This window comes from Chiloscyllium punctatum, chromosome 5, assembly GCF_047496795.1.
Source record: "Chiloscyllium punctatum isolate Juve2018m chromosome 5, sChiPun1.3, whole genome shotgun sequence".
Taxonomy (NCBI): Eukaryota; Metazoa; Chordata; class Chondrichthyes; order Orectolobiformes; family Hemiscylliidae; genus Chiloscyllium; species Chiloscyllium punctatum.
Window position 1 is genome coordinate 42,545,006 of NC_092743.1, and position 12,600 is coordinate 42,557,605.

A 12,600-nucleotide genomic window follows, 5' to 3' on the forward strand; every position below is an offset into this window, starting at 1 on the left:
TCGAACGGGCCTCGGGGGCCAAGGTAAACCGAGGCAAGAGCGAGGCCATGCTCTTCGGGAACTGGGCCGACCAATCCTCTATCCCCTTCACCGTCAGGACTGACCACCTGAAGGTGCTGGGTATTTGGTTCGGGGGGGCTGGGGCGTGCGCCAAGACCTGGGAGGAGCGGATCAGGAAGATGAGACAGAAACTAGGCAGATGGGGGCAACGGTCGCTCTCCATCGCGGGAAAAAACCTGGTCATCAGGTGTGAGGTACTCTCAGTATTGCTATATGTGGCACAGGTCTGGCCTATCCCCAGGACCTGTGCCGCCGCAGTCACCCGGGCCATCTTCCAATTCATTTGGAGATCAAAGATGGACCGGGTCCGAAGAGACTCAATGTACAAAGACCGGTGCAATGGGGGAAAAAACACGCCCAATGCCACCCTCACCCTGATGGCCACCTTTGTGTGTGGCTGCATCAAGCTGTGCGTGGATCCCCGGTACGCAAACACCAAGTGTCACTACGTACTGAGGTTCTACCTGTCCCCGGTGTTGCGAAGGATGGGCCTGGCCTCGCTGCCGCGGAACGCTCCGAGTAGTTGGACCGTTCCGTATCACCTGTCCTTCGTGGAGAAATTTATGAGGAAAAACACCTTTGACCACAAGTCCATCAGGAAGTGGTCAGCACGTAGCGTCCTTGAGACCCTTCGGGAAAAGGAGAGGGCGGATCCTGTCGAGCGGTTCCCTGAGCGAACTGTCAAAGCCATTTGGCAGAATGCCTCATCGCCAGAACTTTCCAACAAGCACCAAGACGTGGCTTGGCTGGTGGTGAGAAGGGCTCTGCCTGTGAGATCCTTTATGCACGCCCGGACTCTCTGCCGCACCGCACGCTGCCCTCGAAGTGGCTGCGGGGGGGACGAGACTGTCACACACCTCCTTCTGGAATGTGCCTATGCAGAGGAAGTCTGGAGAGGAATGCAGTGGTGCTTGTCGAGGTTCGTCCCGAGCAGCGCCGTGACGCGGGACTCCGTGCTCTACGGCCTGTTCCCCGGGACTCACACCGAGACGAACATTAACTGCGCCTGGAGGATCATCAACTCGGTGAAGGACGCTCTCTGGGCGGTCCGAAACCTGTTGATCTTCCAGCTGAAGGAGTTGACCCCGACCGAGTGTTGCAGACTGGCACATTCCAAGGTCCAAGACTACGTGTTGAGGGACGCGCTGAAGCTTGGGGCAGCTGCCGCCAAGGCGCGGTGGGGAAAGACCACTGTGTAAGATCGGCCTGCCGAAAGAAGAACAGGGGGCCCATACAGACGTTTTTTTGGGCTCTGCTGATGCCTCAGCCAAATATATGTATATATACAAGATTGAAAAAATGCACAGGATTGTAAAGGACAAGAATAAAGTCGAATCTGTGTTTGTAAATATGGACATATGTATGGCATGATCCAATGTACAGACCATCAAATCATTTATGAATAAAGTATATTTTTGAAATAAAAAAAAAAAAAAAGTTGTGTTCCTCCAGAGAGGAATGCAGTGGTGCTTGTCGAGGTTCGTCCCGAGCAGCGCCGTGACGCGGGACTCCGTGCTCTACGGCCTGTTCCCCGGGACTCACACCGAGACGAACATTAACTGCGCCTGGAGGATCATCAACTCGGTGAAGGACGCTCTCTGGGCGGTCCGAAACCTGTTGATCTTCCAGCTGAAGGAGTTGACCCCGACCGAGTGTTGCAGACTGGCACATTCCAAGGTCCAAGACTACGTGTTGAGGGACGCGCTGAAGCTTGGGGCAGCTGCCGCCAAGGCGCGGTGGGGAAAGACCACTGTGTAAGATCGGCCTGCCGAAAGAAGAACAGGGGGCCCATACAGATGTTTTTTTGGGCTCTGCTGATGCCTCAGCCAAATATATGTATATATACAAGATTGAAAAAATGCACAGGATTGTAAAGGACAAGAATAAAGTCGAATCTGTGTTTGTAAATATGGACATATGTATGGCATGATCCAATGTACAGACCATCAAATCATTTATGAATAAAGTATATTTTTGAAATAAAAAAAAAAAAACGTGTACTGCCTGCAGGATTTCCCTGGGGCAGGCTACTTCGATGTGACCTTCAGAAGCGTGAAGCAGTGCGAACAGCTCCTGAAGGTCTTCAAGGAGAAGGAAGGGGAGCCGCTGTTCTCCATCTTGTCGGCGACGCCATTGTGTGTGCTTCCTGCACAGAGGAACCGGGTTGTTACAATCCATATGTACAACCCCTACGTTCCAGCGGCTGATGTCCTGACCTTCCTGGGAAGGTACGTCCAAGTCGAGGGAGAAGCCACCGATGTGATCGACCCCTTTGGGATCTGGACCAGTAAGAGGCAGGTCAAGGTAACTCTGAGGGCAGATGACAGTGGGAACATCCTCCACCCACCCTCGAGCTTCGCAATCGGAGGGAGCAGAGGCTACCTGACATATGCAGGGCAGCCCAAAGTGTGCCGAACCTGCGGGAAGTCGGGACACGTGGCGGTGGATTGCAAAGTGACCGTCTGCAGGAACTGCAAACAGGAGGGTCACTTGACAAAGGACTGTCGGGAGGAAAAGAGCTGCAACCTGTGCGGGGAGGCGGGCCACATGTACAAGGCCTGCCCAAGACGAGGAGCCGCCACCTACGCACAGATGGCCGGAGGTGGCAACACGAGCCGCGGACCGACAAAGTCTAACGAGGTACCGCGAATCAGCAAAGGAACGGTGCCTGGAGGCACCCAGAAGGAAGGGAAAGTTGTAGAGGAGCAGGCAGCAGACAGCGGGGAGATGCAGCAGCCGACCCAAGCTCCTGCAAGACAGACGGAGGAAATGGAAGAGGAGGGATCAAAGGAGGCAGAGCAGTGGATTATCGTTAAAAACAGGAAAAGGAAACCTCTCGAGGGCCCCAAAGCCACCAAGCGAAGGGGGAAGAGACACCTCCAAGAGGAGGATACAGGCAGCTCCTCCGAGGGTGAGGACGGGCGCAAGAAGGGTCGCCTCCGGAGGAAGAGGCAGAGCGCCGTGGGGAGAAAGGAGGGCAACACCGCCCAAGAAGGAAAAGACGATCCCTCTGAGGGGATGGGTGAAGGCCTCCCCCTACCCGGTGAGAACCAAGGGGTACCCACCGGCCCACAGCTCCAGGGAACTGGGAGCAGCGTCCCAGTGACAGCCCTGCTGTCAGATGGAGAACGGGGCGATGCGGACCCTGGGTCTGACACGATGACACCAGAGCGGGGAAATGACTCCAGCGTGGAGCCGGACAACTACCTCAGCCCTGGGAAGGTCCAGCAGTTTGCTGTCACCACGGGGATGCACGCAGCTACCCCACTGGAGCAAGACCAGAAGAAAATGGACACTGGTAACCCCGTAAACTGTTAAAATGGGGTTTAAAATTGCCAGCATAAATGTGCGTAGCATTAAAGCAGCTACGCGATGTGTTTCAACGCTGGCCTTCCTGGCCAACGTCAAAGCCGATGTCCTGTTTCTGCAGGAGTGCGGGATACCGCACCTCAGCAGTTACAGGAGATGGTCGAGTTTGTGGGCCCACGGGCCGTCAGTGTGGTCGGGGGGCAACGATAGCCGCGCCTCCGGCCTGGGTATCCTGTTGCGGGGAGGCAACTTCACCATCTCCGAGGTTAAGGAGGTGGTGGGCGGGCGCCTCCTCGTCGTGGACGTCAAATACAGAAACGCTCCCGTGAGACTAATCAACGTGTACGCCCCAGTGGGTAAGAGTGAACGGTTGGCCGTCCTGCAACAGCTTCCACTGCTGCTGGCTACGTCCAGGCCGGTCATTCTGGCCGGAGACTTCAACTGCATCATTGATGCAGATGGACGATCCGGCGGGGGGGACAGTAAACCGGACGCTACGTCCAGGGCCCTGATGGAAACGGTCAAAGACGCCAAGCTGCACGACGTCTTCAGCGCCCCTGCAGACGGAGCGCAGCGTAGATACACATGGTCACGGGCAGACGGGTCTATCCGCTCAAGGATAGATTACCTGTTTGTGTCCCGAACGCTCTCGGTCAGATCCACCGACGTCAAGCCGGTGTTCTTCTCTGACCACTGCCTCCTGCTGGCCGACTGTCACCTACAGGACGAACAGCGGGCGGGCAAGGGAACGTGGAAACTGAACACTAAGCTGTTGACCCCGGGAAACATCGAAGAGCTCAAGAGGGATTACGCAGGTTGGAGAACCGTGAAGCCCCTCTTTGAGTCTCCAGCGGACTGGTGGGAAACGGTAAAAGGGAACATCAAGAGGTTCTTTATCCTCAAAGGTGTCCAGGAGGCGAGAGAGAGGCGGGGAAAACTGTCCCAGCTCCAGGAAAGTATGCAGAACCTGCTCCTGCTGCAGACGATGGGGGTGGATGTCACGGAGGACCTCAAGGAGGTGAAGGGCCAGCAAGCCTCGCTCTTTGCCTCTGAGGCCTCCAGGATAATCTTCCGGTCCAGGGTCCGCTCGGTGGAGCAGGACGAGACGTGCTCACGCTTCTTCTTCCAGAAGGTGCACAAAGAGAGCTCCGTGCTCAGCAGCCTGAAGAAAGAAGATGGCTCGGTAACGTCATCTCAGGCTGACGTCATGAGGATCAGCAAATCCTTCTACGCCAGCCTGTATGACTCGAAGCCGACCGACAGCGCGGCCTCCCAGTCGTTCCTGTCCTCTATCACGGAGGTCCTAGATGACGGAACACGAGAGAGGCTGGACCAGCCGCTATCTCTGGATGAACTGACCAAGGCCCTCGAGTCCTTCGAAAAGAATAAAACTCCCGGAAGCGACGGCTTACCGGTCGAGGTTTATTCCGCTCTTTGGGACTTGATCGGCCAGGACCTGCTGGAGGTGTATGTCAGTATGCTCCGGGCAGGTACCATGAGTGAATCCATGAGGAAAGGCATCATCACCCTCGTCTACAAGCGGAAGGGGGAGAGGGAGGAAATTAGAAATTGGAGACCGATCTCACTGTTAAATGCAGACTACAAAATCCTGTCAAAGGTCATCGCCAACCGGGTCAGGTCTGCTCTGGGATCGGTGATCGACCCGGACCAAACCTGTGCTGTACCGGGCAGGAAGATCTCTGAGAGTCTCGCACTCCTCAGGGATACGATCGCCTACGTGCAGGACAGGGGGGTGGACACCTGCCTCATCAGCCTGGACCAGGAGAAAGCCTTTGACAGGATATCGCATACATATATGAGGGATGTCCTCTCCAAAATGGGCTTTGGGGAGGGAATCGGAAATTGGATCAGACTGCTCTACACCAACATTGTCAGTGCAGTCTCAATCAATGGGTGGGAATCAGATAGCTTCCCTGTAAGATCTGGAGTCAGGCAGGGATGCCCCCTCTCACCCGCCTTGTTTGTGTGTTGCATAGAGCCATTTGCCGAATCCATCAGGAAAGATGCGAGCCTGAGGGGGGTGACTATTCCTGGCAGCGGGGGCCTGCAGGTTAAGGCCTCCCTGTACATGGATGACGTCGCTGTTTTCTGCTCGGATCCGCTGTCCGTGCACAGACTCGTGTGCATCTGCGACCAGTTCGAACGGGCCTCGGGGGCCAAGGTAAACCGAGGCAAGAGCGAGGCCATGCTCTTCGGGAACTGGGCCGACCAATCCTCTATCCCCTTCACCGTCAGGACTGACCACCTGAAGGTGCTGGGTATTTGGTTCGGGGGGGCTGGGGCGTGCGCCAAGACCTGGGAGGAGCGGATCAGGAAGATGAGACAGAAACTAGGCAGATGGGGGCAACGGTCGCTCTCCATCGCGGGAAAAAACCTGGTCATCAGGTGTGAGGTACTCTCAGTATTGCTATATGTGGCACAGGTCTGGCCTATCCCCAGGACCTGTGCCGCCGCAGTCACCCGGGCCATCTTCCAATTCATTTGGAGATCAAAGATGGACCGGGTCCGAAGAGACTCTATGTACAAAGACCGGTGCAATGGGGGAAAAAACACGCCCAATGCCACCCTCACCCTGATGGCCACCTTTGTGTGTGGCTGCATCAAGCTGTGCGTGGATCCCCGGTACGCAAACACCAAGTGTCACTACGTACTGAGGTTCTACCTGTCCCCGGTGTTGCGAAGGATGGGCCTGGCCTCGCTGCCGCGGAACGCTCCGAGTAGTTGGACCGTTCCGTATCACCTGTCCTTCGTGGAGAAATTTATGAGGAAAAACACCTTTGACCACAAGTCCATCAGGAAGTGGTCAGCACGTAGCGTCCTTGAGACCCTTCGGGAAAAGGAGAGGGCGGATCCTGTCGAGCGGTTCCCTGAGCAGACTGTCAAAGCCATTTGGCAGAATGCCTCATCGCCAGAACTTTCCAACAAGCACCAAGACGTGGCTTGGCTGGTGGTGAGAAGGGCTCTGCCTGTGAGATCCTTTATGCACGCCCGGACTCTCTGCCGCACCGCACGCTGCCCTCGAAGTGGCTGCGGGGGGGACGAGACTGTCACACACCTCCTTCTGGAATGTGCCTATGCAGAGGAAGTCTGGAGAGGAATGCAGTGGTGCTTGTCGAGGTTCGTCCCGAGCAGCGCCGTGACGCGGGACTCCGTGCTCTACGGCCTGTTCCCCGGGACTCACACCGAGACGAACATTAACTGCGCCTGGAGGATCATCAACTCGGTGAAGGACGCTCTCTGGGCGGTCCGAAACCTGTTGATCTTCCAGCTGAAGGAGTTGACCCCGACCGAGTGTTGCAGACTGGCACATTCCAAGGTCCAAGACTACGTGTTGAGGGACGCGCTGAAGCTTGGGGCAGCTGCCGCCAAGGCGCGGTGGGGAAAGACCACTGTGTAAGATCGGCCTGCCGAAAGAAGAACAGGGGGCCCATACAGACGTTTTTTTGGGCTCTGCTGATGCCTCAGCCAAATATATGTATATATACAAGATTGAAAAAATGCACAGGATTGTAAAGGACAAGAATAAAGTCGAATCTGTGTTTGTAAATATGGACATATGTATGGCATGATCCAATGTACAGACCATCAAATCATTTATGAATAAAGTATATTTTTGAAATAAAAAAAAAAGTTCCTCCAGAGGGCTCCCTGCTGCTCGTGGTTTGCAACTGCAGACGTCACAGCACACCAACAGGCAGACTTCTCTGAAGAAGAAGAAGAAGAAGAAGAAGGTGTATTTTGGAGAAAGAGAACACTTGGCGCTGTTACCAGACAAAAAAAGAGGGCTTCTCCTTCATCCTCGTGAGCTGCAGCCCTGCGGTCAGGTTCCGCAAAGTGCTGCTTTCAGATACACGCCAAGCAGGCCGAGATGCAAAGAGCAGCCGCCACTCGTCTGAAGCAGCACCCGCGAGCCCTGTCTGACCGGTAGGGCCTTTCCTTAGTGCTGACCTGCTCGGATGCGTTGCTGTTCAACTTGTGCAACTGTGGAAGTGGCACACCCCGTGCAGGCCAGATTTCATGAAGAGGAAACGAAGAGAAGTCCACAGGCAGTTTTCCGACAGGAATGGAAGACTCCTTCGTCCGGACGTTGACATAGTAAGTTGTCATCGAGCAGTTTAGAGCGCCGCTTCGCGGGAAAACTTTGCTTGAAAGGAGTCATAGAGATGTACGTCACGGAAAGAGACCCTTCGGTCGGACCTTTCCGACCAGATATCCCATCCCAATCTAGTCGTACCTGCCGGCACCCGGGCCATATCCCTCCAAACCCTTCCTATTCATATAGCCACCCAGGTGCCTTTTAAATGTTGCAATTGTACTCGCCTCCGCCACTTCCTCTGGCAGCTCATTCCATACACGTACCACCCTCTGTGTGAAAAAGGTGCCCCTTAGTTCTCTTTCATATCTTTTCCCTCTCTCCCTAAACCCCTGCCCCTCTAGTGCTGGTCTCCCGCACCCCAGGGAAAAGACTTTGTCTATTTATCCGATCTATACGCCTCATGATTTTATATCAACCATACAAATATCTCAGCAAGGGGCCCAGCAATCACTTTCTTAGCTTCCCCCAGACCTGATCAGGTCCTGGGCATTGATCCACTTGTACGCGCTTCAAGGCATCCAGCATTCCTCCTCTGCAATGTGGACAATTTTCAAGATGTCACCATCCATTTCCCTATATTCTATACTTCTCCCTACATTCTATCCTTTTCCACAGTAAACACTGATGCAAAATACTCGTTTAGTATCGGCCCAGCCTCTCCTGCGGCTCGACACAAAGGCCGCTGTGCTGATCCTCGAGGGGCCCTCTTCTCTCCCTAGTCACCCTTTTGTCCTTATAATGTATTTGCAAAAACCCTTTGGATTTTCCTTAACTCTCTCTGCCAAAGCTATCTCAGGTCCCCTTTTTACCCTCCTGATTTCCCTACTGTCTTTACACTCTTGTACGGATTCACTCGATCTATCCTGTCTATACCTGACATGTGCTTCCTTCTTTTCCTGAAGCAAACCCTCATTTTCTTAGGCTCTTTGGTAAACGGAAGCACCTCCCTTCTTGCCTGCATGGAGTGCTGAGCAAAGGATCTTAGTGCGCTGTGACGTGGCTCTCCAGTAGCGGAGCCATCGAGACAAAGAAGTGAAAGGCTTTGCCGAATGTTGCCTGCCAAGCGCAAGACATACCGGGCTTTGCCGCGCTCCTGACGCCACGGCTCTGCGGCACCGCGAGTGGGCCGTGTCTCTGCACGGGCCAGAGCCCAGCATGTAACGGGCGAGGTGCGTGATTGTGGATTGAAAGCCGATATCCTGGCCTCACTCGAGCTGCAGCTTTCTGACGAGGGTTGCTCTGTGGCTCGCAGCACCTTGAAAACCGGCCTATTTGGGCACGCGGTATGAGCCTCGGCTGTCGGCTGGCCTTCTTAGCGCAGTAGGCAGCGCGTCAGTCTCGTAATCTGAAGGTCCTGAGTTTAATCCTCAGAGAAGGCAAGACTGTGGCCTTTGTCACCTTACGCGTTTTCTTTCTCTCCGCGGGCAATAATATTTGCTTTGGACGGCTTCACGCCTGCTTTGAACTGACCACACCAGAGCAAACGCGTCGCTGGAAGGTTTAACATCTGGGCGACACGTGCTCAACTTGTTTTTCTGCACAGCATTTTGTAAACTCACCATCGTGCTATCTGTGCAGCAGCAAAGACTGGAGCCACACGCAGGGTTCACGCGAGGGTCACACTGCTTGCGTCTCCCCAGGAAAAGCACTGTGGAGAATTTGGGCATCGATCCCACTACCTCTCGCATGCAAAGCGAGCGCTCTACCATTTGAGCTAATTCCCCTAAACTGTACACTTGCTTAGCCCCCATGGTGTTTCGGAAGGATGAGCTGAGAGCAGCAGGCGATTTCCTCTCGAGATTGCACGCTGTATTCAACCGAACAACGCGACGCGACTATCGACACATCCGAGCAGCAGCAGCAGCAGCACGTGCGCGAAGTCTTCTGGAAAACACGGTGCCGCCGAAAGAATCGCCAGCGAGACGCTCTGAGATTCCAGAATCCAAACGAACCGATCGGCGCCAGCAGTCACAACAAGTGTGAGGTAGCACTCGAGAGCGCTGTCTGACTGATTGGAGACTTGCGACACGTTCAAGTGAGTGCTGACTGACTGCGTGGATGTTGTGTTCCTCCAGAGGGGAGGGAGCAGAGGCTACCTGACATATGCAGGGCAGCCCAAAGTGTGCCGAACCTGCGGGAAGTCGGGACACGTGGCGGTGGATTGCAAAGTGACCATCTGCAGGAACTGCAAACAGGAGGGTCACTTGACAAAGGACTGTCGGGAGGAAAAGAGCTGCAACCTGTGCGGGGAGGCGGGCCACATGTACAAGGCCTGCCCAAGACGAGGAGCCGCCACCTACGCACAGATGGCCGGAGGTGGCAACACGAGCCGCGGACCGACAAAGTCTAACGAGGTACCGCGAATCAGCAAAGGAACTGTGCCTGGAGGCACCCAGAAGGAAGGGAAAGTTGTAGAGGAGCAGGCAGCAGACAGCGGGGAGATGCAGCAGGCGACCCAAGCTCCTGCAAGACAGACAGAGGAAATGGAAGAGGAGGGATCAAAGGAGGCAGAGCAGTGGATTATCGTTAAAAACAGGAAAAGGAAACCTCTCGAGGGCCCCAAAGCCACCAAGCGAAGGGGGAAGAGACACCTCCAAGAGGAGGATACAGGCAGCTCCTCCGAGGGTGAGGACGGGCGCAAGAAGGGTCGCCTCCGGAGGAAGAGGCAGAGCGCCGTGGGGAGAAAGGAGGGCAACACCGCCCAAGAAGGAAAAGACGATCCCTCTGAGGGGATGGGTGAAGGCCTCCCCCTACCCGGTGAGAACCAAGGGGTACCCACCGGCCCACAGCTCCAGGGAACTGGGAGCAGCGTCCCAGTGACAGCCCTGATGTCAGATGGAGAACGGGGCGATGCGGACCCTGGGTCTGACACGATGACACCAGAGCGGGGAAATGACTCCAGCGTGGAGCCGGACAACTACCTCAGCCCTGGGAAGGTCCAGCAGTTTGCTGTCACCACGGGGATGCACGCAGCTACCCCACTGGAGCAAGACCAGAAGAAAATGGACACTGGTAACCCCGCAAACTGTTAAAATGGGGTTTAAAATTGCCAGCATAAATGTGCGTAGCATTAAAGCGGCTACGCGATGTGTTTCAACGCTGGCCTTCCTGGCCAACGTCAAAGCCGATGTCCTGTTTCTGCAGGAGTGCGGGATACCGCACCTCAGCAGTTACAGGAGATGGTCGAGCTTGTGGGCCCACGGGCCGTCAGTGTGGTCGGGGGGCAACGATAGCCGCGCCTCCGGCCTGGGTATCCTGTTGCGGGGAGGCAACTTCACCATCTCCGAGGTTAAGGAGGTGGTGGGCGGGCGCCTCCTCGTCGTGGACGTCAAATACAGAAACGCTCCCGTGAGACTAATCAACGTGTACGCCCCAGTGGGTAAGAGTGAACGGTTGGCCGTCCTGCAACAGCTTCCACTGCTGCTGGCTACGTCCAGGCCGGTCATTCTGGCCGGAGACTTCAACTGCATCATTGATGCTGATGGACGATCCGGCGGGGGGGACAGTAAACCGGACGCTACGTCCAGGGCCCTGATGGAAACGGTCAAAGACGCCAAGCTGCACGACGTCTTCAGCGCCCCTGCAGACGGAGCGCAGCGTAGATACACCTGGTCACGGGCAGACGGGTCTATCCGCTCAAGGATAGATTACCTGTTTGTGTCCCGAACGCTCTCGGTCAGATCCACCGACGTCAAGCCGGTGTTCTTCTCTGACCACTGCCTCCTGCTGGCCGACTGTCACCTACAGGACGAACAGCGGGCGGGCAAGGGAACGTGGAAACTGAACACTAAGCTGTTGACCCCGGGAAACATCGAAGAGCTCAAGAGGGATTACGCAGGTTGGAGAACCGTGAAGCCCCTCTTTGAGTCTCCAGCGGACTGGTGGGAAACGGTAAAAGGGAACATCAAGAGGTTCTTTATCCTCAAAGGTGTCCAGGAGGCGAGAGAGAGGCGGGGGAAACTGTCCCAGCTCCAGGAAAGTATGCAGAACCTGCTCCTGCTGCAGACGATGGGGGTGGATGTCACGGAGGACCTCAAGGAGGTGAAGGGCCAGCAAGCCTCGCTCTTTGCCTCGGAGGCCTCCAGGATAATCTTCCGGTCCAGGGTCCGCTCGGTGGAGCAGGACGAGACGTGCTCACGTTTCTTCTTCCAGAAGGTGCACAAAGAGAGCTCCGTGCTCAGCAGCCTGAAGAAAGAAGATGGCTCGGTAACGTCATCTCAGGCTGACGTCATGAGGATCAGCAAATCCTTCTACGCCAGCCTGTATGACTCGAAGCCGACCGACAGCGCGGCCTCCCAGTCGTTCCTGTCCTCTATCACGGAGGTCCTAGATGACGGAACACGAGAGAGGCTGGACCAGCCGCTATCTCTGGATGAACTGACCAAGGCCCTCGAGTCCTTCGAAAAGAATAAAACTCCCGGAAGCGACGGCTTACCGGTCGAGGTTTATTCCGCTCTTTGGGACTCGATCGGCCAGGACCTGCTGGAGGTGTATGTCAGTATGCTCCGGGCAGGTACCATGAGTGAATCCATGAGGAAAGGCATCATCACCCTCGTCTACAAGCGGAAGGGGGAGAGGGAGGAAATTAGAAATTGGAGACCGATCTCACTGTTAAATGCAGACTACAAAATCCTGTCAAAGGTCATCGCCAACCGGGTCAGGTCTGCTCTGGGATCGGTGATCCACCCGGACCAAACCTGTGCTGTACCGGGCAGGAAGATCTCTGAGAGTCTCGCACTCCTCAGGGATACGATCGCCTACGTGCAGGACAGGGGGGTGGACACCTGCCTCATCAGCCTGGACCAGGAGAAAGCCTTTGACAGGATATCGCATACATATATGAGGGATGTCCTCTCCAAAATGGGCTTTGGGGAGGGAATCGGAAATTGGATCAGACTGCTCTACACCAACATTGTCAGTGCAGTCTCAATCAATGGGTGGGAATCAGATAGCTTCCCTGTAAGATCTGGAGTCAGGCAGGGATGCCCCCTCTCACCCGCCTTGTTTGTGTGTTGCATAGAGCCATTTGCCGAATCCATCAGGAAGGATGCGAGCCTGAGGGGGGTGACTATTCCTGGCAGCGGGGGCCTGCAGGTTAAGGCCTCCCTGTACAT

At 55.4% G+C, this 12,600-nt stretch overlaps 1 non-coding gene across 1 annotated transcript; it reads left to right on the forward strand.

The window, feature by feature from the left end:
- The first annotated feature begins 8,792 nt into the window (after nt 1–8,792).
- Nucleotides 8,793–8,865, forward strand: trnat-cgu (transfer RNA threonine (anticodon CGU)). Its single transcript has one exon. It is a non-coding gene; the product is annotated as a tRNA-Thr (tRNA).
- The last annotated feature ends 3,735 nt before the right edge of the window (nt 8,866–12,600 follow it).